The 27,698-nt window shown below is 37.1% G+C and overlaps 1 long non-coding RNA gene across 3 annotated transcripts in view; it reads left to right on the top strand.

Annotated features, from left to right (window-relative positions):
• The window catches only part of LOC125690677 (uncharacterized), a 98,670-nt gene that overhangs the window by 41,336 nt on the left and 29,636 nt on the right, over positions 1-27,698 (top strand). For all 3 annotated transcript variants that reach the window (XR_007375731.1, XR_007375730.1, XR_007375732.1), the window contains exons 3-5: positions 12,437-12,493; positions 12,750-12,787; positions 18,729-18,863. This is a non-coding gene — a long non-coding RNA (uncharacterized LOC125690677). The remainder of the gene's footprint in view (positions 1-12,436; positions 12,494-12,749; positions 12,788-18,728; positions 18,864-27,698) is intronic.

Below are 27,698 nucleotides of genomic sequence, written 5' to 3'. Positions count from 1 at the left end.
ATTTTTATGTTTTTAACCTGAAGCCACTACTAGATATGCTCTAGGATCTTGAATCTGGTACTGAAAAAATTATTTCGTGTTGATAGAGAGTCAAATTTTGGGGTCTTTTCCCTTCTGTCTAGAATTGGCCAGGGGAAAGCACACTTTACTTTGCTATATTTGAAGGATTTTGTACTTGTGATATGGTTACGCCTGAAGGATTCGTTGGCACTTTCATAAAAAAATGAGTGAGGTGGTTCAAGAGCGTATTCATGAGCTTAACTGTATTTTAGTTTACACTAAAAGTGTAGAAAAAGAAGTTGGAATGTAAGGGTTAGCTCAGAAAGCAAATGGTATCCTGGGCTCCATCAGAAGAGGAGTGGCCAGCAGGGACAGGGAGGTGATTGTCCCCCTCTACTCTGCTCTTGTGGGGCCCCATCTGGAATACTGTGTCCAAGTGTGGAGCCCCCAGTACAAAAAAGACAGGGAGCTGCTGGAGAGTGTCCAGAGGGGAGACACAAAGATGCTCAGGGGGCCGGAGCACCTCCCCTATGAAGACAGGCTGAGGGAGCTGGGCTTGTTTAGCCTGGAGAAAAGAAGGCTGTGGGGTGACCTCATTGCAGCCTTTCAGTACCTAAAGGAAGCCTACAAACAGGAGGGGAGTCAACTCTTTGAAAGGGTATTTAATAGCAGGACAAGGGGAAAATGATTTTAATTTGAGGAAGGGAAGATTTAGGTTGAATATCAGGGGGAAGTTCTTTACAGAGAGAGTGATGAGGCACTGGAACAGGCTGGCTGTGGAAGTTGGGGATGTCCCATCCCTGGAGGTGTTCAAGGCCAGGCTGGATGAGGCAACTACAAAATGGGGAGGTTGGTGACCCTGCCTGTGAAAGGAGGGTTGAAGCTTGATGATCCTTGGGGTCCCTTCCAACTCTGGCCATTCTGTGATTCTGTTACAAAGCAGGTGGAAGAGAATGTATGAAGTCTTAGTGTGTTACCTGGAGTGTAGAAGGGCAGGAGCGCAGAGCTTGAAGATGTAAGATTTGAATATTGTTAGGCAGGAGCATTACTTTTTTTTTTTTTTTTTTTTTTTTTTGAACTCAAAGAAAGATGGCAGGATGTTTTAAAATTGAGAAGTGAAGCAATGCAGTTCTTGATGGAATATGTAGTAATGCTTGAGGAGTTCAATGCTGATCTAAAATATACTACAGTAAGGAAGTGAGCCTTCCTTACTGTATTGAAGGAAATGTGTGGTATTTTGCTTGCAAAATGGGTTTGTGAAGAAAATACTAGTTTTGGCTATTTCATGTTACCAGCATGCCAATAAATAAATCTTTAAAACTTTTGTATATTGTCTGCTTCTGTGATTGTGTAAGATCTACAACAATTTATAATTCCTTAGTATTTGTTATCATTCCTTGAAAAAGTAAAGGAAGAAATGGAGAAGGCAGAGAACACCTGGACTTGGAGTTGATAAAAACACTTGTACTCCTCTCTGTCTCATATTAAAAAATGAAGGAATAAATCAAGTTAAAACTTCAAGAATAAGAGAGTAGAGACATATGTGGCACTTCATATGTAATCTAATGAAAGCAGGTCAAATGGCAAATGTGCAAAGCATGCTGCAAAGTCTCTCTTGACTGATGCTAACGGGAAGTAATATGCTGACAGGTGTGGATATGTTAATTTTAGCTATGCTTGGTAATTATTTGTTCAAGAACACTGTGACATTTTTTTCCCTTAATTTTGATTTTGTACTTACTGTATGTAGAATCTGCCAGAGTTGTGCTGACAAGTTACAGGTACCAGCATGGCTAGGCACATTTCTTAAGAAACATAAGAAAATCTCTTGAAAAACTTGAAAAACAAATGTGATGACAAAAGACTGCACTTACTGGCCCATAAATAGGCCATGCAAATAGAAGTGAGAGACTTGAAAATTATGTTTTTATTCAGAAATAGAAGTTGTTTTTTAAACTACTATTTCATTTCTATAAGTGCAGTACAAAAAGCCTTCAGAAATAATGAGGAGTGCTCCCTCTTATTGCAATTCCAGAAATTTTTAAGAGGTTTTGCTATAAATGGTAGACCTTACTTGTAACCATATAGGTGGGTTGTCTTCTCAGACACGCACTTCTGACAAGGAGCCTGACAGTATCATCGTTATGAGTTATTGATTCATCAGGTTTCTGAATCTATGATTCAGAACTTGTAAATCTGTTCTCAAGTCTTGCTGGGTTGCTTACTGGAACTGTGGGTACACTCATCCTTCTTCCTGAGGGAGTCTGCTTTGAAGCTGGGCCTTAAAGGTACTTGTTTTTTTTTGTCTTTTTTCTTTTTTTAAATCCTGCTACAACCTAGTGAATCTTGATCTTTCCAGGCTTTATCCTTGGAGTTTTGGCAAGCTTCTCTATTTCTTCATTGTACATCTAGTGAACAGAAAAGCACTACTTGGCCAATTAACGATGTCATGCTTGGCCATGAATAAATATTTCACAGAAAAATCTGAGAAAACCAAGGTATTTGACTCATTTTTAAGTAGCTTCTAACAAAATGTGAAAAGGAATCATAAGTGACACTGTCATGGATGAGAGGGACCGTCTCTGTTCAATTATTGGTTTGTGTCTGTTTTCTTTATGTCTTGATATTTGTTTTAGTAATGCTCTGTGAATGTGTGCGTTTGGCATCTTGCAGATATCAGCTTAAATTGTGTGTAGAGAGAGATGTGGTCCAAGGCTTTTGATGGAGCACTTCAGGAGTGGAAGTGTTTGTATGTTGAATGAGAAATCCTCATTTCTGTCTGTATAGAAAAAAGTGTATTTGTCTGCTGCAGAGATTATCAATGTTTTACTTTCTTTTTGTGTTTTGTTTTGATGAATCTGGTGGTAGAATAATAGCATTCTAGTAGCTGGCTGGCTTAGTATATTTAATTTAGTGGGTATTTACTATTGGTAATGAAACTGGTAGCAGTGGAACAGCAGTGTTTCAGCACTTTACCTTGTCTGTAAATCAAAATTCCATTGTTCTTGGAACTATTCTATTTTAAAAACAATAACAGCAAAAACATTTAAGCAAGTTTTTCACTTTTTGATGCGGAAATAAAAATGTGGTATTTCATGACTAGCCTGCTTATTGCCATAGTACGTGACAAGTTGAATGTAGATACTCCCTGCAGAAAAGATGCTGCAATGCTGCTTTACTGACAGCAGCAAACTGCACATCTCTTACACCGGGTAAGAGCAGCTACAGTCTGTCTTGCTTTTTCTGTGTTTGAATGTTGCCTTTGGTGTAGAGACTGCAGAGTGGAAAGCTGCCATGGACTCATTTCAGAAACTTATTGAAATCAATCTTCAGTAACTGTGTTGGTTTTTGTAGCATATCAAGGTCACTGAACTGAATGAGCAGGTAGATATGCTAAAAACAGAATCCGTGCATTTAAAAAGATGTTGTCTTATGGTCTGAATAAATAAAGAGGAACATTGTTGGAGTATATTATATGTATAGTGTTTACTGCTTTTACCCTGATCCTATGCCTTTTTTTTTTTTTTTTTTTTTTTCCACTCCTGCCAAGGTCTTGCTGGTCAGGTTGTTTTTTTTTTTTTTTTTTTTTTTTTTTTTAATTCAGCAGCAGCAGCCTTCAAACATTTATCACATCAAAGCTTCTGCCTGCCCCACGGTTCCTAGTATTGATAATTAAAAATTCAAGTGCATCTCTTTTGGGATGGGAATGTGTTTTTGTTCCTAGTAAAGTATTGTTCTCAACATCAGCTTGTTGAAAATTGATACCTCTATGTCTACAGGTTTGTGACAGTTGTGTTGCACTGAGGCTTTCAGCTCTACAATGTACTGCAATTTCTGGTTTAAAAAGGAACCTTTTTTATTTTAATTCACATTCACACTAATGCATGCATTTGGTAATTCAGCCTGGGTGAAGGGAAGGAGGAAGAGCTGCAATTAATTTCCTTCTGGATGTGTTTATTACGTGTGTTAGGAATAGGTTGCATGTCTAGAGCTGTAGTGTCAGGGTAACTCACTGAACCTCAGGTACCTACAGGAAAGCACCTCCTGCATGGCTCATTAGCCTGGTCACTGGGATCTAGATACATCTAATTTAGTTCCACTACATTTGCATAATACAGAAGGTTGTATAGGATTAAAAAGAAATAGTAGAAACATTGTGTAAACATCTGGAGTAGGGCTTGGGAACCTGCACCCTATGCAGATGGTATGGCCTGCAATTTAATATTGTATGACTAAGGGCCAAATGTTTACTTTTTCAGTTGGTTTTGTGTTTTCTTCATGCTGTTGTTGAATATTGCTAAGGTCAGAAGAGCTGGCCAAAGAAGCTTTAAATTGGTAGCTATCCCTCAACAAGGGTAAAGATATTCCACCTTTATTGTAGGATTTCTGTGGATTATATCTTAGTGAGCACATTCTGTTTTATGCCTAGAAATCCCCTGGGTTGATCTCTGCCTTCCTCACAAGATCTTTTCATAAGGGAAAATTTTCTGGATGTACTTAACTGACCAGATGCCTTCAGCACAGCAGCTATTAACCACTAATCCAGCATAAAACTCGTAAGTGCAGCTGCTGCAGAAAAGGACAGTGAGGAAACACAAAGGCTGTGCCCAAAGACAGAAGAATAAATAACGGTATGGTGATAATTACCTCCTGTATCACGCTGTGGTAGTCATCAGAAATTCATTTGCTGTCTGCTTTTCCCTCTGTCAGAGATGGGCCTCCCTCATTTGCCTTTTAGAGAAGTTCTTGGGATTGTGGCTAAATTGGTAGGAGTAATTAGACAAAGTACTGAAGTAAACCCCTGTGGAAAGAAATACGTCTATTAATTATCTTAGTTGAGCACTGGCCAACCTTGGCTTCTTCCACATATAAGTAATTCGATAAACAGCTGGGTAAAGTAATTTTGCTTTATCTACTTCCAGATAGGACAAAAGGTAACAAACTGAAGTGATTTAGAAATTGGGAATCTGTCACTCTAGCATTGACTTGTTCAGTTCTGGTCAATCACCTCATATCCTCCGTACAAAACGCTGAATGTTTACTTCTGCCTCTCTGACCTTGTCAGATTGAGGAGCCCTTCTAAAGCAAAGTCCTTCACTTAAGCTGCTGGCACGAGTCAGAACTGGGTGAAGTCCTAGTGCATGTGTCTTCAAATGTCAGCTGGCATTCTTTTTAGGTGTCAACAGACTGAAAGATCAGCATTTCCAAACAAAGCCAATGTGCACTATCAGATCTTATAAGGGACACACCTTGCCTCTGAATCATGGTATCCAACTTGAAATCAGTGAAAAAATTGGGAAAAAAAAGTTTTAAGAGTTGTATAAGCATTATATAACTGCAGATATATTGACAGTCAAAATAAGAAATCGGAAATCAAAGTTCAGAAATTGAGTGAATCATAGGAATTACAGCTAACTAATGACTAAGCAAAGCAATTGCATCGTATTTGATGCTCCATCAAGATGTAAGAGTGTATTTTGTATGATTGTGACTCAATACTTGTGGATGAGTCATTTCTCATTGCTGGGCCCCCAGTGCTGATAGTTTTTTGGCTGAGAAAAATAAGAGAGGAGGTGGAAAGAGATTTCAACCTACACAGAAATTTTAAACTTCACAAATACAATAGAGAGGAGTGTTTTACTCCCATTATTTTTTTGAAAAGAGTCTTTATTTTTGGTTAGGATATTTTCAGTGAAAAAAAGATGAATTCTCACAGGAACTCTATTTATGTTGGACACTTCATATTTTATGTTGCAGAAAATTAATCTGTGACTATATTGAACTTTGAAAAGAAACGCTTAAAGCAGTGCAGTTTGTTTTGTCTATGGCTTTTTCATACAGATGGTTTTATAGTACTTAACAACCAATAACACATTTGTAAGAAGACAATAATAGTGAAGGGAGATTGAAATCTATAAAAACAAACAGGAGAGTATAGAAACCTTTAATGAAATATGTATGTCTAATAGAAACTGCAAAACAAGAGTTGCTAGCAGTGACAGTATTCTGAAAAGGTGAATGATTAATGGAGAACAAAATGTGAAATCCTTACCTCAACACTGGTGTGTCTGTTCTGACCATGTGAAAGGGTGATAATAGAACAAAGAGTCTTGGAATGGGTTCTAAAACCTGTTTCCAGCCAGAGCAAAGGTTCCCCTGGCTTAAGACATGGTGATAGAATCACAGAATTGCTCAGGTTGGAGAAAATCTTAAAGATCATCAAGTCCTAATCATACTACCCCAACAACTCTGTGCTAAATCATGTCCATGAGCACCATGGTTTAAACACATTCCGAGATGGTGGCTCAACCACCTCTCTGATAGAATCATAGAAATGGTGATAAGGATTATAATGTTTTTCTTTCTTTTTTTTTTTTTTTTTTTTTTTTTTTTTAAAGCTTCAAACTTCTCTATGGGTAGAGACAATGGGTCATTTGGTGCACTTTGGGGCTGCCTGGTGTGCGCTAATGTACCAGATTCGTGACTCCGGAGGGAAAATCATTTTCCTTCCCTTTTCTATTTGTCAAGTCTGGCAGAGGCCCAGGGGAAGTTTTAGTTCATGAAGCAATATGTGTTAGTTTCTCATTATTACCTGGGAATCTGAAGTAACTGGTTCACTGAGTACCCAGGGAGCCAGGACATGGGCAATGTGAGGAACTTTTTCCTTCATTCTGTGTCAAATTAGTTGTGTTTTTGGACCTTCTTATTCCAAGTCTCCAGTACGTTGCAAGGTTTGAGCAAGTTTTTTTGTCTGTTCTGTGGAAACAGATCTCAAAGCAGTCTTCTGGACTGAGTGACTGTTGGATTGTATTGTCTGACTGAAGGAGCTAGGCATCAGAACTTATGCTTCCACCCATGACTATGGTGGTAGCTCTGTGTACAATGGTTATAGAGAAATCCATGAAGCAGGATTGATTCAAGAAAGTTGTGGTTTTGCTAGCAGAATCTGCTTTTTTTTTTTTTTTTTTTTTTCTTTCTAAATGCAGCTCTGTAAACCATTTGCTGGGTGTGATGTAAAATACCCACGCTATGGAATATTACATCATTTTTCTTCCCATCACAGAATACAAAATCACTGAATGTCGCAAAGGGAACGTTTTCTACATTGCTTATTTTGACCTCCATACTTTCAGAGTCATGTCAGTGATGTACTTTCAAATGAGATCATGTGATGCAAATTTGTAAGTTCTGCTTTGAAATGTGATCTGAGCTTTGAGAAGTTAAGAGCTACTGAGTAATTTTTAAATTACTATACTTACAGGGAGAAATAAATGGCTAAGTGATGATTTAGTAGGCTTCTCTCTAAATCATCATGATGTTAAAGTAGTTTAAATGTCCATGTGTGCACAATATTGAGTATCTTGAGTATTTTTGAGAACTGGATTTGTTATCAATGTCCCTAAGTAATGTTATTAATTTTGTGAATGAAAATGCTTACTACAAATGACTAGAGAGAACAGTTATTTCTTATCAGTTTTCTGAGGTTTCAAACTTTGACTTTTTGCCCACCTAAGAACAAAACTGGAACGTTTTGATGATGCTGCACACCAGAATTGCACAGAAGTTGCCCATTTTCCATTTTTAAAAGGTCAAGCATTTAATTCTGGTCTCTTTAGCTAGAACCTGATCCCTCCATGTCTTGGATACCTTCCAGTTGAAAACTTTGACCTCTTTCACTGCCAATGTTAAAATTAGTTCTTGTTCCAACTTCAGTGTCTTTTAAAGCCAGAACAAAGCAGCAAATTGTCAGCAAATCTGAGACAGTAAAGACATGGTGTGAAGAGAATTAAATGGATAGGCTCTAAGAATGAAGACGTAATCAGGATTTACACAAGAACCAATTTAGCTTAGAAGTCCCATTGATTTCACCAAAGCAGTCATGAGTTCTCAGCCATTTGTGTGGAAATGCACACAACACCCCAAATTGAAAACATTGCTGTATTATTTATTACCAGAAACCTTTGTATCTGCAGCTGTTCTGCATGATTTTGTCACTTTCTAAGTGTTTCTTCTGAACTAAAAGCCAGTTGTACTGTTTATTCACTTAATACAGTTTTATTTGAGTTTTAATGGGAGAGAAATTTATTTCAGTATTAAACACAAAGAAGTAGAGAATATGAACTAGATGTTGAGGTCTTTTGTGAAATATTTTGTTCTTTTCAAAAGTGACCAACCTTAAAAGTAAACTTCTATTTGCCTTTGCAAAACTGTCAGTTAACACAGAGGCCCTATTTTTGCCCTGGAAGCAGACTTTAGGGAGAAACCTAAGACACAAACTTTCATGAAGATAGTTATTCTTTCAGTGTGTGAGCTTTCAGGCATTCTCCCATCAAGCTGATGGAGGGGGAAGAGCTCAGATGGCTGGCTTTTTTTTAAACAAATTTGATTTTCATTCTTTTGGTCCTGTGTGTTTGCCTATGTTGTAGGTGTCCTTGTAAGACTATGATAGCAAATCACATGCTTTTTAGGCTAGAGTTTTTTCAGCTTGAAAGGTTTTTTTCTATGAAAACGGGTAGATATGCTGGAAGAGTTTGATATTTTTAGGGATTTCTAGGATAAAATGACTTTTTACTGAGAGAAAACTTTATACTTGTTAATATTTCTTTTCATCCACCAGTCAGCTACGCACTTGTACACTGTCTTAGTAGGTGATGGTTGGAGTCTTTAAGAATAGTAGTACTGTGAATAATATGTTGTGGATGAGCCTCACTACATTTTATTTTTCCTGGGAAAAGAGCTTGCATCATTATTTTTGTTATATTCTCTTACATAAGCTCAGAGTCCAGTTATGTGTAGTTTTTTCATTTTAATTTTTGCGTGGTTTGCTAGTTGAGGTACTGAAAATGTTCTCATTGCTCTTGAAATAGGTTGTTTGAGGGTTTTTACTTTGTACTGCATAGGTAGCTAGGCATCTGTTGGTTTCATTGATGTTAACCACTAAAATAAAGCATTCAAAGGCTTCATGGAAGCCTTTTGTACTCCAGACTTTGAAGAGTATGCTTGTTTTTGGCAGCTGCTAAACCTGTGCATGGAATCAAGTAACCATGTTTCACCATTGTTTTCCCTCCCCATTCTGTACATATTTTCAGTCACCATAATTGATGGCTTTTTTATGGAAAATAAATTTCCATTATTAGTCTAGCATATCAAATTTAGTGTGTCATGCAACGTGCAGGTATTTAGACAACAAAAACATGCACTGCTGTTCACAGTGTTTCTGTTGCTACTGTAGTCTCTGGTAGTCACACATTAGGTGGTTTTCTTTAATCTTTGCATAGACCTTGAGATTATGTATAATATGAAACTGCAACACCACAGCAAAGACTGACCAAATCAGAATGATCTTGACTTCATTTGACACAGGTACTTCTTCAGTACCTCAATTTGTTTTTAAACAAATGTTTCTCACGTTGTCAGTTTGCATAGAGTCATAGAACAGCGTGGGTTGGAATGGATCTCAAAAATCCTTTAGTTCCAACCCCTGCTGCAGACAGGGTTGCTAGAATTGTGGTTTTGAGATTTTCCAGCAGTAGTTGCATGTTTGGTTCTTAAATAGTTGTAAACCCATTTATTTCCTTTCCTTGAGATCTCTGTAATAATTTCTTTCTGTCAGGATTTCAAAGTATGGCTCTTGAAACGTAAGTGTGGTTTGCTTCAAATGCGTTCATGATTGTAACGACTTTGTTCTGCATTATTGATTTTAGTATTTTTTGTGTGGGTCAGCAGTTGACTCAGGAATAAAAAGCTGTACCTTCACACCTGCAAGTAATACTTGACATTTGAAAGCATTTTAAGAGTTGCCTTCAGTTAGTGTTATCTCAATATTTGATCCTACCTGCTTAGGTATGGGGAGACTATTGTCTTTCTCTCTGTTTGCCTGTGTACTTGGGGAAATTGGTTGCTCTGTGCTTAGTTTGGCTATTGAGTCTGTAAGATCAGAAGAATAAATTGGGCACTGGGACACAAGTTACTGTCAAGTTACCTTGGTACCTTATCTGCAAAGAAAGACAGTGTCACTTGTCATAGATGACTGTTGTAGGGCAGCAGTAGCCCATTATTGGCCAAGGAGCTTTGAGTGTTTTTTCAAATATCATGAAGCTGGAGTTTTCCTTATTCTAACTGGAATTATCACAGCATGTTTATTTCTGGAATATTAAACAGTTCCACTGCTAAAGCCTTGTCTGCATTAAAAAAAATGGCTTCTTGAAGTTGCTCAGTAGTTCTTCCTGCTGTCAGGAAGAACTTCTTGGTGATCAGAAGACTAAATTATCAATTTGGACCAAAGCTGGATGATGATATTGATCTCCATGAAAGAGGAAAAAATACCTACCTTCAAACAGACTCACTTGTGTGGTGGAAAGTGTTTGAATTTCAATTCCAAGATTAAAAAATAGGTTGATAGGTTTCTTGGGGCGTACATTTTGAGCTATTAATTTCTGAATATTACCAGTTGTAGCTACAACAGAATTGCCCAAGGTACAGCAGGATATCAGTATAGGATTTCAGTTCCATGTAAGAAGAACTCAATGAGATGCTTCACTCAATGGCATTGAAAATGTATTACTCACTAAGAAAAAAGTGGAAGAAATGTTTGAAATTCAAAAATGTGTTTATAACTCTGGGAGAATTTTCATTTTTGAGAGCAGAAAACTCTGTTTTGAGACAGTTGCAGAATCAAAGGTGAATGAAGAATAGTGTATTTAGTTGAATACTTGCTTGCTTGATTGATTCTTTGTGGCTGTTGTACTTTATTCAACATAAGTATTTATAATAATCTGTTCATAGGAGCTCCAGCACTAACTTTTTCCATCTCCAGGAGAAGTGGAGGGAGGTGGAAAGTATAAAAGAGATTCAGCATTATCTCCAAGTATTTGTCCTGATTGCAGATATTTATTGCTTAAAACATAAGGCCTTGCTCTGAGGTGGAGAGTGGGTAGCCATTTGAGCAGTGTGCTGATAAGGAGCTTGCCAGTTTGTGCTCATTAAAATGAATCCTACCACAAAGCAAGTAACAGAGTAGTGAAAATCATCCTTTGCAGACTGAAGTATGTGTGATGCATATCAATTGATATATGGGTGGCACAACTCGGGACGTTGTGTGACAGCAGGTGCTGGAATACCTGCCTTCATCTTGGTTTGTTGCCCTTGGTGAAAACAGCACAATCCAAAATTATTGCTTTCATTGTAATGTATGCAGGATTGTGGGCACGCTTTCATGTCATGCCTGCAATACATCATCCTGAAATCAGATGTTTATTTAGGCATTTCTAAGCAGTTTCAAGTTAAGTTGGTGTAAGTTGTAGTCTTGGAGCAAAGAGATCCCTTTTGGATTTGTTTTGGTATTTATTGTCTAGAATTCTTCTGAGTTTGAAGTAGCCATGGTTCTTTCCACAAATGTAAGTTGTGTGGATAGCTCTGATTACAGCTAGATACATTTGCACCACAGTGAGGATTACTCATTCTGAAATGATGCCTAATTATCTAAAGGGCATACAAATGATATAAATAGGTTTGAGTGAAAAAGACTATTTCCCTTTTATTCCTGGTGAACAGCTAATAAGCCACCCTTTTCATCTTGGTCTATTGAAGCAGATACTACTACTAATACATTCATGAAGAATATTGAACCAAATATCTCTATATATGTTTTTGTAAGCTCTTGGCATCTTTTGTGTTACCAATTGTTGGAGCCAACAGACGCAGAATTCAGTATTAATGAAGACAGTGCAATTAACAGTAAGCCCCTTTGCTTGGATACATTCTCTGTGTGTTAGTGAATACCAGTGAAAAGAAAGATGACAGAGGAGTGAAGTCATTGAATGGATTTTGGCTCTACCATGTCTGCATGAGGCTCTTTTTATGCTCCAAAGCATCACGGAAATGGTTTAATACATGGAAAGCAGCAATAAATTATACTTCTGTATAAAAGCAGTTTGCAGATTGAATTTTTTTTACTCCAATTATATGCTCTGTTTGTATATACTCAACAAGCACACAACACACACTGCATGTGTGTGATTTCTAGATACATAGAGATATTCAATATTAGCTCATTTGTATTCCAAATAGAGCTTCTGAAGATCTCTGTGTTTTCATATTCAGATTACTAGAATAATACTGCATATTTAATTTTGAACCTGTGATAAGTTTTACTAACTACAGACAAAGACGACTAATTTTTGTGACTCTATACCAGTATTTTGAGGGGAAGTCTGTGTTTTGGCAAATTGTGTTTTGCAAAATACATTAATGCTATGAATGTGAGAAGAAGGTTCCTGATCAGTCACTCCAAAATACTAGGAAGAAGATCTGGGAGCTCAAATGTGGTAGTAAATACAATGAAGTTATGTACATTGAGTTAAACAAAGCAACGTCAGTGCTAGACAAGCCTTGGTTTTTGTCACATCATATGAATTCTCTTAATGCTTTATTTTAGGTAGATGATCTTTCTGGCAGTGGCAATGTCTTCATCAAATACCTCATTGCTCAATAGGTATGATGTATAAGTAGGGGTGATGGATTTATTAATTACTGTAATTGTTAAGTTTCTATGTTTTATAAAGCTTTGCGTGGTAGTTCTCCTGCTGTCAGTGAACTTGAGTCACTCTGATCAGCTCAGCATAGACAACTGTGGGAGACATGTCTCAGCGTGATTTTTCTTAGGATTTGCATTGTTCCACTCTTTGTTCTACTTTCCCTAATCTAAAAGGATTTCTGTGGCTATGTGGATATTTCTGCTTCTCTTATAGGGAAATCTGATGCTTAACACAGAGGAGAGAACAAGCTGGTAAGTGCTGAAAATGCAGATGGATGAAGCAGTGCCTCTTAGTCCTTGACTGTGCCAGAAATAGCAGAAGGCATTTAGACTTTGCTTAACTGGATTGTTGTTGGCAGAGAAGTGGATGGCATTAGAAGTACAAGGGGATGTGGCACTGGATTCCCGGGGCTAGATGTAGCTCGGCTTTGTGGGCCCAGCTGTGCCTGAATGGGCCAGCAGAGGCAAAGCTAGGACGTTTCTCTTTCAAATCTCATTAAATGTTGAGTTGACCTGCAGTAGGCTGTGGATCAAACTGTCTAGGATCTAAGACAGATTGGCTGAAGTGCTCTGAAGAAGAAAATATGTGATAATAGTCCATTGTTATTTTTTTGTTTTGTTTTCTTTCCTTTTTTCCCCTAACTCCTTTTAGTGATAACTATCCTTGAAGCTGGATACCATGAAAGAAGCTGAGCAAGTCAGGTCCTCTATTCTAAGTGATGAATTCTTACAGATTTCTTAACTCATTTGTGTGCAGAGGGCTTGAATAAGACTTGAGTTCTACAAAAACATACACACAATGAGAAAACACATTAATAGCCCACTGTACTGAACATTGGGAAGGGGATATACTGTACATTTATGCTGAGGAAAACTTAAAAACTGAAATACCAAGTCCTTATTGTGTGGCGGAATGGCACTTCTTTTCTAGGTAGGAAAAGAACTTCCATTTCAGCACTCTGAAAATGTTATTTTCCTTTTCGTTCAGGCAGAGTAAAACTTGCAGCCTGAATGTTTTCAATAAAAGTGAGTGTTGTCTTTAAGTATGGCCTGTAAAACACATCTTAGAGTAAACAAAAGGATTTGGTTTTTCTACCTGAATTATAAAGCAGTGTGATCTAAGTTGAACCATAAAAAGTAGCAGGACCTCAGTGAGTGTCTTTCAAGGAAAAGCCAGCATAGCTGATGTACACTGGGGCTACTGCCCACTGAGTTAGCATCAGGCCCCAGCCCACGGATGGTGTGAGTGATAACAGACTTTGAGGATGTGTGGGAAGACAGAGAATATAAATATTGTAACAGCACATAAACAAAGTGCATTTACACTTGGTAATGTTGCTGTAGAACTTCAAATTCTGCAATATCCATAAACTTCCATTTATGAAAACATCTTCTGTGATATATCCTCGTTACAGCTTAGCATGGTGCTTGCCACAGTACTGGTGCTCAGGTGATGATACTCCCTGCTTGTTATTTGTTGTGATTCCATCATAACACTCAGGCAGTCTTGCTCACTCAGATCAGTGAAGCTCAAGAAATGATGCGGGTGATACGTCTACAGGATAAAACATAGAATTGCTTCACGGTACAGTGGTGTTTAATTGTTTAATATGAGTTGTTAATCAGTGTTTTGAAATATAAGTTCTTTGTTTAGAAGGAAATAAAGGCATATTCTGTGAAAATCTTTGAAACAAAACAATTACCCTAGTGTGAAAGGAGGCCAAGGTACTTACAATTTTTCAGAACTTGTATCACTCCATGAAATTTGAAATGTTGAGCAGGTTGGCGATACTCCACGTTTGGATCACTTTCATTGCTTTCCACTTTTTTTTTTTTTGTTGTTATACAGAGAAGTTAGAGCTTACAAGTGATCTCTGAATTGTATCAGAAAGTTGATTTGGGTTTCTATTGTGTGTGAAGCAGACTCCATTGCATGGAGAGCCTCCTGCCCTAAACTTAATTGGAATAAGTGAATTAGTGAGAAATTCCCAGTTTTGACAAGGGTGTATTTTTCTATCACGAGCAACAGATTCTATCAGATCACTGGTATATTTTCAACGTTCCAAACAAAGCAACTTATTTTCAATTACAGCGAAGAGAAATTTGAATCCTTCTGCCTCATGAAAACTGGCACTGAATCCTATGCAACATTTTATCCTTTCAGTTAGTAGGATGGCACCAAGAGTAAAAATGAGTTACGTTCTTTGCCCTGATGAAATATGAGGGAAAAGATTACTTAGGCAACTCAAATCAAATCTGTTTCATTTGTTCCAGATAACATTGGAACACTGCATCAGAATTAGGGTTTGTGCCAGCAACTGTGCAGATTCATGGCAGCATCCATGCTGTGGTGCTGCCTGTGCATTGAGGCATGTAGCTTCTTGGTCTCCCTGTGGGTACTGAAGAGATCAAGCTGTTTTTCATCCATTCCACTTCTTTCATGTGTCTGACTCAAAACATTTTTAAGACAGGTGATCACAGCAGAAGACTCCCTGTGGTTTGCCAGTGTTGATCTCCTGTTGTACTCAAAGGAGGGCAAAGGTGACAATGACAAACAATTCCCTGGTGTGGCACATGAGGTGGGAGGTTACAGTGAGAGCTCAACTACAACCTGTCTGTAATCCTTTCTATGTGACAGAGGTGAGGGTATATGTCGTGTAACTGTATTTCTTAAAATCAAACAAAATCTATTCTTTTGTTTTTGAAGCCAAACAGGCAAGAGATGCATAAAGATCTCTGTATTCAAGAGAGACATCCTTGAGAGTATATAAAGAGCCACCCTATGTCTTGTTTAATAACACAATTTTTAGTAAATATATTTTAGACAGTTAAATCAGTTAGTGAAAGTATCACAAGGAAATAGGATGCCAGTTTGCTGTAAGCCTAAATTTTTGGCTGAGATTCTTTAGCTGTAAAAGATGTTGCCATGTAATTCTCTCTTTGGCAAGGTATATGTATCACTGTGGTGCATCTCTAAACAGCATGTGAAGTGGCTGTGCTTTGTTGGATGGAACCCATAATTCACAAAGCACTCGGATCTCTGAACCTCTGAATCCACTTCAGGATGCAGAGTGTGCCACTGCTGTTCAAATCAAGGGACATGGGGCATTTGGTCTCCCATGCGTGTATGTTGCTATGCTGGATGGAGTCTTAGAGAGGAAAAAAAATCCAGAAGTAATGCATGATGTTTTGTGTAAGTGGACATGGCTTGTCTCTCTGTGTATTGCGTTCTGAAGTATTTTCAACATACTTGCTGTGAACTACTTCTACTGCACAGTGGATACTCTGTCCTCCTGAAAAGCATGAACAAGTTATTGTGGTTAATGATTATAGCTGTTAAATGTTTGTTTCTGCTAACTTCATCATGTCAGGCTCTTACTATCTCTCTCTATATTTATATATATAGAGAGAGAGAGAGAGGGAGAGGGAGAGAGATTAAAGAAGATGAATTTCCCATTCAAAAGTCATTTTAATTTTTCAAGTTGTTCATCATGTCTAGCGTTGCTTTAGGCTGGATATGGTTAACAGTGGATAGAACTTCATCAGTCAGATGCTTGAGCTATGAGTTTCTATTTAAGTAATCTTTTCAAATTGTGCATAAGATTAAAAATTGATATTTTGATTATTTCAGCTTGGAGAGGTCTTAGGTCCCCTCATCAAGTGAGCTTGCTGTAAACAGGCAACAGAAAACCCATAGTGAAGTGTTTTCTATACCACATAAATTTAAAATATCGTTTAACACGCTGGAGAACGACACAAAAGTACCACTAATATTTTATAATGATAAAATGGTGCCTAGTCAAAGCTTTATATTTTCACAAAAAAGGCTTCCTATTACTTCAAAAACAGAGTTCTCCAGTACCCAGATTCATTAAAAGCTCTCTGTGCTAGTGAAGTAATTTCTTCTGGAAATTACAAAAAGCTTTTTAGCATAGTTAGAATGCCTCTTAATTAGTGTTTCTATACTTACAAGAGTTATAGTACAATTTTAACAGATTTTGTGGAAGAGGGTTTTTTTTTTTTGGCAGGACTTCCTAGGAAGAATCTGAAATAATGTCATGAGAAATAGAGCTTTATTCTTATTTCTGTTTTGTTTTCACTATAAAGAAATTGTGTGTGCTACATCTATTGTGTAATTTCTCATAGTCTTTCAAAATGTAAAGCTTAATCTCATTCTACATCTCTATATTTATTTTTATTTTTGCTTAAAACTGTTTTAGTTTTTCCGATGTGAGCTGCACTATCTAATTTTAGTGTTACTTCTACGGCATATCTCTGTTTCTCAGATACCTGAGCAAGTAGACTGAACTGCATTCCTGGTAATGTGACATGATCATCTATGTTTTAAGGCAAAATAACAAGAAAAAGACATTCAGAATTCCATTTCTTTATTTGTGTTATATGATATTTCCTGTTTCATATGATGATAGTCTAACGCTTATTCACTTAATTGTTGGTCAATTTAAAAGACTTGAGAAGAATTGTAGCTGAATGATGGGACAGGTTACTGTCTTACTGAGAGGGTATCGTGTTATCAATCTGTACTTGATTTTGTAGGCATCAGTAGTGAGTGTTTGGTCAAACTATAACAAAGTCACTGTGTGATTCACTGACTGCTGTTCAGTGACGTGTCCCACTCTTTGCTGGTAAATTGCAGATCTCTGCATCCTCTGCATGGTATCTTCTGTTTCCCATGAATTAATGGATTTTACTACAAGGAACTGTGTGAATTTGCACACACAGCTTAAAATATCCTTTGTGTAAATTGTCAACCTGAGATTAAATTTGCCTCATTTGAGAATCTTATTTTTCTCACGAATAATTAACTATAGCCACTTAATTTTTCTCACTCAGAAACTTCCTACTTTTAATTAGAAAATTTGAACACATTTTATCTTCATATTTAAAGAAAACTACCAACTTTATTTAAATGCTATTCAATATTAATGTGTACGGGTTTTTAACCTCTTACATTAAATATCTTTCTGAAAGAGTTTCTAGAGAGGTTTACGAAGATGTGACAAAAGTTTGGCAAGACTTCCTTCTAGTTAAAAGCAATGCTTTTAGGGGACATAAAGGGAGTTGGATTGACAAATGTATTCACTTCCCATCGGTGAGGTGAGGTCCCTTCAGGGAGTGTGGGCTGATGTGTTTTAGCTATTTTCTGGCTGTGTAACTTTACTGATTTCCAAAACACTGTCATCAATAGGGCACTGAGTGGAGAATCAGGTCCTATAGATTGAGGCTGCAGAGTAATCTTTATGCAGTATTTCAAGGTGACAAGCATAAAAAGGACCACATGCTGCTTATCGCATCTACTTCCTAAGTATCGACTGTCACAACTGGCTCCAATTCTGTGCGTTATACTTAGGTGTATAGTCACTTTTCATAAGTCATGAATTTTAAATATCTTAATTATCTTAATTTTAAATATCTTAATGTCATGTTGTAGTTTAAGTAAAATGTAAATTTTATCTTAGAGAATTGTAAATACGTTTAAGTCAAGATAGAATAACCTTGCCTATTGAAAATATTTCATCCCAGAAAATAGCTATTTATTGTTTCATTGCCCATTTAATTTTCTAAATCGTGTATTTAATCAATTTGCTCTATAATAGAGGAAGCAATTTGTTTTCCTGGAAAGATTTGTTTTCACTGATTGCATAACACAATGAATAATGAAAGCATCCTAAATATATCTTGAAGTGAATGGTAATGTGTCTCAGAAAATCCCACTTGAGGAATTCAAATTGGCTTCAACAAGCGAGTAGTGTTGTATAGGATGTAGCTTATGTGTAATGCATTATATAAAAATATATTGGAATGCAAGCAAGATTGTTAAGTAAGGATGAATTCTTTTTGTAGATGTGTGCTGGAATAAATTTTAACTTCAATCTTTCATCTTCCTGGTTCTTTTGTTTGGCAAGAACTGAAAATAAGCTTAATATTTACAGAGTCAGAGTGCACTTGTAGGCTGGATCCAGGCCTGACTTGCCCATGGCCAGACAAGCAAACAGTAGATTTATGCCATGCTTGCCTGTAGCTTGCTGCAGTCATGATAAGCTACTACTGTAAACAATCATGCTGTGGGCTGAGATGCCTCTTTCTCAGGTAGTAAAACCTCTAAAGAGCAGGTAGAACAAGCAGATGTCATCTAGAACAGTGCAACAACATGCTATTCTCCTTCCCAAAGGTCTAGGGAGGAAGACTGTGTGTGTTCTGCCTGGACTGATCCCACTCAAGGATTCCTAATGTAATTGTGAAGCACAATCAGACCAGATGTCAGCCTGCTTGTAGTGCCAAAATGCCGTTAAAGGAAGTGAACTGGGTGAGCATTTGGTTTGCAGCCTGTGTTGACAGCTTTGTATTACTGTTGTTAAGCTGTGACTGTCTTCAATATTTTTGTAATCGTGTAATGATCAAGCAGTGTTTTACAGCTGTATATCTTCAGTTACCAAGTTCTCAGAGCACACTGCAAATAATTAGTCAGATATTGGAAAGCTTAGGATTTGCCTCCAACTATGAATTATCTCAAAACATGGTGATAAGGAGTGGGTATTGATTTAGTTCAATGAGATCTTGCTTTGTTGTTCCTATCATAATTTTCTCGTGAGGTACTCATCTACAATTTAGATATAAGGCACCTTTTTTAGAAAAAAAAAAAATCATTGTAGACATGCAGAAAGTAAAGAATAATGTTCATTTGTCGCAGTGGACTGCAGTTATAGCAGCCAGAAATATGTGTTTGCTGGATACTCCTTTAGCTCCTTCTACTTGTTAATATTTCTCATCTCAACATACCTCTGTTTTCCCATAGCTACTGGTTTGCAAGTACACACTGCTGGCTCATCTTGAGCATCTCATTCACCAGTACCCTCAAGTCCTTCTCAGTCTGCTTAGCACCCATCCTTTGTATGTGGTTGGGACTGCCTCAACCCTTCCTTCATGCATTGGCTAGGAAGTTTTGCATGGCAGAAAGCATTCAGCTCCCTGGTTGCAGAGAGCTGGTTTAGATAAGTATATTCCCTTGTTTGTTTAGATCTTGCTTTCTCTACAAAAAACAAACTATTATAAAATAAAAATAGCCTCGTTATGCCTTTTTCAGCTTGTTAAATTGATGTCTTATATTAATCTTAACTTCAGTATACGAAATACAACCTATAGTAGTTATTATCAATTCAATGTGGTGGCTGAGCGTAGTGTGACATGTTTAAACTGTGGGAGATGAAGGCTCTGGAAAGAACTTCTGAGTGTAAAAATACAAACTTACATACGCAACTAACACTCCTATGTGTAAGTAAATGTAGAGACTTGCGCATATATATATATATATATAGGGAGGAATATTTGATTGCATTCACTAGGAGAGAGTTCAGTTTTGCTCTTGTGTTGGTGGTGGCTATGAGGAAGAGACATCATAGAATCATAGAAAGGCCTGGGTTGAAAAGCACCATAATGATCATATAGTTTCAACCTCCCTGCTACGTGCAGGGTCTTTATTATTGTTCTAAACATATTTCTAACACTGAAAAAGCAAAATAATTGCTAGTAAAGAAAAAAAACAGAGGAGCTTCAGATGCAAGACATGACTGGTGAAAACTGCTGACGGGAAAGGCAGCAGGAGGCATGACCTGCAGATTGATGGGTACCTGGCTGGCATGTTCCATACCAACGGATCAGTGCAGCCTACACCAGTCCTTGCTATCTAGAAATCTTAAGATTTAAACTGTGATTGAAGGTTACTGGAGTGAAGGGAGAGCAACCAGCTGGCTGAACAGTTGCTTCCCCAGAGGGAAAGACTTGAAATTTTATGGTGTTAGTTATACTTTATGAATTAATACTTATTATTCTGCTTATTTACCTTGTGTTCTCCTTATTAATGAAGATGTTTAACTGTTTTAAAAAATCTGCAGATGGGAAGAAGTGATTGCTCTGAGTGTAATTAGTATAATTTCCCAAGATCCTTGCATAGGTCTTAAACCAAGTGTTTGCTTAGACGATCCCTGAAATTTGCATGCAGCTTTGTATTTTGCAATTGGATTGTGGCAGGAAAGTTATACTGAGGAGTAGGTTAGTTGCTTAATTAGCCAAAGCAATGAGAGATTGACCCACGGATATGGGATTATAGGAATGTCTCAAATCCAGTACTGAATTAACTCTTCATTACTATTTTTGAGGTTGCAGGAAGGGGAGGTAATCTAAATTTCAAAGGCATATGTATTTGTGAAAGAAAGATGAGTAAGGACTCTGTGTTAAGTTCCCTTTTAGGGTAAGTTAACTTGTGATGGAGGACATTTTTTTTCCCTCCATGCTGAGAAGTGATTGCAAGAATCCTTCAAGAGCAGATATCTGAAGCACCATATGCTTTCAACATTTACAGTCTTCATCTCTTTTTTTTTTTTTTTTTTTTTTTTTTTAAACAAGTACTTTGTGTGATAACAGAGCTGTTGTGTTAACCAGGAATTCAAGAGATGCTGGATGCATTTTGGTACACAGAAATTTCAGAAATTGGATCAGAAAACCATAATTTATAGTTCCTGGGGAACCTTTCTGGGGATACACCTCTAGGTTGATGGTGTTTTGACAGATTTTTTTTTTTTCTTCACACCATAAGCTGTGTTTCTCAGCAAGGAGTAACAGCTCTGGTTCTGCTATTGTCTTAGCTTTATTTTGCCTATACCAAAGAGGTTATATTGTGTTTGTGTGTATGTAAAGGAGGTCATATTTATTTGTTTAGATAATAGATTGTTTTCTTTAATTGCTCAAAAGTTGATCTGAATATATCATGCAATGTTTTATCTCTTAGTTTCTTCCCCTCTTTGATACTGAAGTGTCATTTCTTGGTTTTGAGGAACTCTGCTCTTTTTCTTTTGGTTGGCTTTAGAAATTCTTGATTTGGCTTATGTATGGAGTACTTTTCAGAAAGATTCCTGAAGAGATTCCTAAAGTTGTCAACTTAGTTCTGCTAGGAATGTGAAGCACTTAGCAACAGATACTATAAATCTACCAAATGGCATGTGCTAGGACTCATTCATTTGGTTCCTGTTTTGTGTATTTTCAACAGCTCTGCAGCTTTTCTTCCACTCTTTGAGTACTAACACTAATACAATTGCTAACCATACAGCGAGCTGGAGGAAAGTGAGTTTGTGGTGGTGATGACAACAATACTGCTTTTCTGCTTTAGTTGACGAAAGCTATCAGTGTCACTTGTAATGGGGAAAAGCAATTGACTGATCTTCCTTAAGTTTGTGGAGTTATTGCTGTTTTCACAACAGAGGGGGTCTTGCAAAATGCAAAACCTACAAAAATAAGTAGGTTGCTCTGAAAATAATGCCTCCTGTTTATTTTGCAGACACTACAATGGATACAAAAAGCAGAATAACGCTATTTGATAGAGCAAATTCTCAGGTATAAGCCACTATTTTTCAACATAGTCACTTCTATTAGCTCTGCCTTTTTGCCAATGATGAACAAGAGTCTGTATGCACAGAGGAGGTAACCTGCTGTCACCACTACAGAAATGCACATTCACTACCTTACTATTGTAACATTTACTGTTCAGTCTCCATAATCACTCAGTAAGCATCAGTGATTAATGGGTGCCATTTTTTATTTTATTTTTATTTTTTTTGCTTGGAGGAGTTCATAGACGCAGCAAATATGTGCCATTGCTTCCATGTCAGACACTGGTTTGTCAGGCTGCCACTCTACTGCTGTTGCTGCACAGCAACAAAATGTAATGGAATATTGGTGGGAAGGTTCAACCTCTACTGCCATACTACCATCATCTGCCTCTGTCATCATGGGCTAATACTTTAAAAAAGAAAAAAGATACAGCATTTCTGGAGCAGAGACCTTCTACATATGGACACAGATCATTCGTATGTACTACTGAATTGACATCTATACTTTCCGTCATGTCCCCTCCACTTACCTTGTCTTGCCTGCTACTTAGAGCATTAACAGCTGGTGTTCTGTATACCCACGCTCCTTTGCAAAGGCCATTATGGTAGAGGGTTAGAAAAGTCCACAGCTGATATTCTGAGAGAAGGCTAAAATGTATGCGATTTTGTGATATCTTAAGGCTAATATAATTTTTTTTAACAATTTCTGTATTCCTGTTATTTCTAGCTCCTTGAATAACTTTCTCATCACTCTGAGCAGCCAATTATTTTGTTACATGCAAAGTTAAGAAACTGATAAAGAGGAGTCAAACTGACTTTGTGAGTAGTTTGGGGTACTTCTGGATGGATGGACAGTCTGATGTTTTACATCTAAGTCATGGATGTAATAGGATTGTCAAGATGTTTTTAAGTTTTATGATAGTAGTATTTAAGTGTTGCTTGGATGAAAATAACATACAACAAAAATCTATATGGCATTAGAATTCAATAAATGAACCTCATTTTTTTTCTTGGAACTTTTAATTTTGACACTTTTGGTACAATTTTCCCAAACAATAAAACTGGACTCAACTGCACTATTAAGACTGGTTATAAATTGAGCCAATGCTCATACTGCAGTGATTAACTAGTTCCTGCAACTGAATATATCTCCATTGGTAGCTATAGCCTGCAAGGTGAAGTGATTGCTCATAAATACTGAGCAGATATGCCCATATATCACTGCATAAAGACATCAATCCTTTTCAAGGTGAAAAGGATATTTCTCAAAAGCAAGCATTACTGCATTTTGCTGCAGCAATAACACAAGCATATTTTCATTTTTTAACAGCTTTGTTCCTGTTAGAACTGAAGTTCAGGAGGAAGGGCATTTTAAGTATGCTAATCAACAGAAAAAAGATAAATTGAGTTGGAAGGGTCCCATGAGGATCACTGAAACAACACAGGCTCCAAATAGGAACATTCAAACCCTGTGTCTGAGAGTGTTATCCAATCTCTCTTTGAACTCCAACAGCTTGGGGCTCTGACCACTGCCCTGGGGAGCCTGTTCCAGGGCCTCACCATTCTCTGGTGAAGAAACTTTTCCTGACCCCAACCTGATCCTCACCTGATGCAGCTCCATGCTGTTCTCTTAGGACCTGTGGATGTCATCAGAGAGCATAGCTCCATGCTGCCCCTCTGCTCCCCCCATGAGGAGCTGTAGACCACCATGAAACTTCCCCTCAGCCTATTATGCTCTGAATTCAACCAACCCTGGACCATTGCAACTCCTAGTATGCTTTGTTCTCTAGATCCTTTACCACTGGTTGGCCCTTATGGCTATTAAGTGCATGCTGCCAATTCATACTCAACTTGCTGTCAACCAGAACCACGAGATTGCATTCTATGGGGCCATTCTACAGGGATAACCAGTGTTGCACTGTTGAGGGTGCAGAATCTGATGCATATTCTTGTGAAACTGCATATATTTGGTGCATGCCCCATCCTCCAATTTGTCAAGGTCTCTCTGCAAGACCATTGAGGGAGTCAACAGCTCCTCCCAATTTAGTGTTGTCCACAAACTTAACTGCTGTACCTTTTAAGTCCTGCGTCCAAGTTCTTGATGAAAAGATTAAAAAAAACCCTGTTCTTAGCCCTGTGGAATCCCACTACTGACTGGCTGCAATCCCAATGTAACTCACTGTAGCAATTTGAGCCTGATCTCTCAACAAATTGTTTACCCACCATGTTGTTTTTATCTAGCAGTACCCTGGATATATTTCCAGGATATCGTGAGAGAACTTTGAATTCCAAAAAGATTATATCAACTGGATTCCCTTGGTTTGCTAGGTGGGTGATATTGTCATTAAAGGAGGTCAAATTAAACAAGACTTTCCCCGCCTTCACCTTTGTTATCTGTGACCAACGACTGCATTGTCCTTCAGGTATTTATTTATTTATTTTTTTTCCAGTAACTCTAAGAATTACATGTGGCATAGTTTCAGGATACAAGTTATATCACAAAACATGTAAAAGTGATTAGTAGTTTCAGTTCTACTGGTGATGGGAGTTCTTGACTGGGTATGAATTAGATCTGTCCTGGGGCTGTTCCTTTGATATTATTGAAACTTAATGCGTGAAAACTATTTGTTATTTCTTGAGTTACTGTCACCTCTGTCTTTACCAGAAAAGGAAAACTGACTTCATAAATTAAATGTTTATATCTGAATTGTAGGTTCAGTTTTTTAGTGTTGCCAGAAGTACTTATGTTTGTGTCATGTTGGGTGAATCACTTCATTTGAAGTGACTTTTTCATCTGTAATGCAGCAGTTTATATTTCTGTCCTAAACAATTTTGGGGGGATCGGATCTACTAATAGGTGTGAGAAGCTCAGAAACGTTATTGGCAAGAGTCCTAAAAATCTAGATAAATAACAAGATTTTCTGGAAGGAAAATCGGAAAGTTGCAGCACTTGGTCCTTCCTTTCTTCTTTCATTTATGTAGTTCCCTCTTGTCTAGCTAACTTTGAAACAACACTTGATATTACCATAATACCAAAGAGAAAAGCATGTAAAACAAAAATAATATTTCTCATAGTGTTAAATGAGACTGGAGTGCACTATTTTCAAGCCGCATGCTATTTCCTACGCAGGATAATATAATACACTCTTAGATGCACAAAGAGAATGTACAAGAAATCCACTTTCAATTTTGACTAAAATGAGTTTAAACACAGCCCCTTTTTGAACATTAGTGTTTGTCAGACCATTTTAAAGTTCTTTGAAATATTAATGGAGTCTCAGAAACCTTTAAACTCACCTAGTTTATTTTTCAGTTCCATTTGCAGATTATCTTTTTATAGAGGAGTAATGCTATCCTTTTAAACTTCTTTGAATATCTGAAAATTTGCTCTTGTTAGAGAGGGATAGCTCACTCTTTCATGAGAAACTCAGAGACAGATAGCTTATCTTTCATACCTAACATATATAGAATCCAGCAAATTTATCACTTATTTACAAACATGTAATTAATACTCTTAAAAATACCTTACTCTTATGTACATGTTTTTTCTTCACTACTTAGGAGTGCGTGAATGCTGAGGTAGAAATACTTGTCTGTATAACAGGGCATGTGAACAAAATTAACCCTGCAGAATCTTACTCAAGTGATTGCCCAGTGCCAGTACATGCAAAGAAAGTGGGAAGCTTAGCAGAATTTGATATCAGTGTTGCAAATTTCTCCTACTCTAGTGGTTGGTTGCCCAGAGAGTTTCAGGTGATTTCTGTACTACTTGTTCTTTGAGGTCATTTGTAGACATTCTGATATACACTGTAAGGACAACTTTCAACTTTGTGAACATTAAGCACTAGGCATTAGCATCTTTCTGGTTCTGTATATATAAAGTATTTCTTGACATGCTAATGTGTTTAATGTACTTCTAGGGCAGGGAAAATACATCTAAGAATATAATCACAATTTTGAAAGTACTAATTTATTTTTATTATTTGGTTTAACATTAATCTGCTATTAATCTCTTGTCAGACTTGATTTGTTAAAAAAGACACATTTTGCTTTGTGTAGGTAAATAAGCATAGATATAAATCTGTAGATAAAAAAAAGTCATACAATCTGTCTTTTCTCTCAGGTCTGAGAGTTAAATGCTCAAGTATTGGTGTTTATGGACTGTCTGAACTGGCAGCAATTAACTCTAGACTTTTATAGCTAAGGAGGAGCAAATTTTCTTGTATAGCAAGTCTCTGGAAGCCAGGATCTGATAATCTGTTTGATATTCCTTTTCCCTTTAGTGGCCAATTTAAAATATTAGTATAAATATTTTTAACCAAAAATAATTTGTATACAACTGTTCTGATCTAAGATTTAAACAGTTTATCAGAATATATGTTTGCATGAACTGATTTTTTTCTTTTAGCAACATGGGCGTGAGAATTCTAAATGGACTATTAAGAAATGAAAGAGCAAGCTGCTGCATAAAAGGTAATTGATATTAAGAGTAGGGAGTGGGGAGAAATGTCCATGTCATTGACCTACAGAAAAGAAAAAATGGTCAGTGGAAAAATGTATTCTGTATTTGTTTTAAAATATACCGCACCATAGAGTGAAAGGGAAGCAACTTGTGAAAATAAGTCTATTCCCTTCAACTTAACAGAACAGTCCATGTTATTTGTTCTTCCAGGAGTGTGAGTTGCTGAGTAATCAGCAATGGCTAACAACTGGGTAAGTACTTGTGATTGAATTTGTGAGTGTCTTTTGTATTTGCAGAAAAAAGGGCCTATATGAGCAGGCTATTTTAGCAGAGAGTTCAGTATTGCACAATGTATCTGAAAAAAAAAAGGTAGCAGTCACTATATAAAAACTTTCACCTCTCACTGAAGTAAATATTGGAGGAATAGTAATGTAGATCTAGTAGAACTATGGTTTAGAACAACAGTGTTCTGAAAGAGGCTCCGTCAGATTACAGATGTTTCTTAATCTTGTTACTTTAGATTTTATTAATATGTACAACTATCTATTGCCCTAAAAAAAAAAAAAAAAAAACAGAAAAAAAAACAGAAAAAAAAAAGAAAAACAAAGAAAATAATCTACTGTAGCAAAGGGTTGACAGGTTATTGATGAAATATCTCAGTGGCATCATGTGTTGTAAAGTTTTCTTTCACGTTGGCTGTGTTATGCCTACGCATGAAAATTTGCAGAAATTGAATTTAGTAGAAGTAAATCAATAGTTTCAATGAAAATCTGCAGATCAACTAAATCATAATTGTTTAAATCATTTGCTTTCATCCAGAGCAAGATGATACATCTCTAATCTGGATTTTTATTTCACTTTCAGTAATGTACTAACACATCAGAGAGCCCAAGTAGTTGCCATTGACACTCATGCAGGTGCCTGAGAATTGTTCTAGGAGTCACCACGTTATTTGTGAGCAGTCTTCACTTCTTCTGTCTCTTGGAACTGAAGCTTTTTAGTGCTATTCCCCGTGTGAATGCCCTGTGTTCAGTGACACCTAAAAATATGATATCAGAGGATGTTCTTAGTACTCTCCTTTGTCTTCGTGGCTTAGTCTTATTTTCTTCCTTTTCTTTTTTTCCTGCCTTTTTCAAACTGTGTTAAAAATACCCTTGAACTAGTGCCAGCACTAAAAATGTGTTGTTAAACATTCTGTACACCTTCAGTTGACCTTGCTGCACTGTCATCTGTGTTATTCCTTTCCTTCAGAGTTGACTGTAGAAGTTTGGTTTGACCAAGTTTTAATAACTTGAAG

Source organism: Lagopus muta, chromosome 3 (genome assembly GCF_023343835.1).
Source record: "Lagopus muta isolate bLagMut1 chromosome 3, bLagMut1 primary, whole genome shotgun sequence".
In the NCBI taxonomy this organism is placed as follows: domain Eukaryota; kingdom Metazoa; phylum Chordata; class Aves; order Galliformes; family Phasianidae; genus Lagopus; species Lagopus muta.
This window is presented reverse-complemented; position numbering and strand designations above follow the sequence as displayed.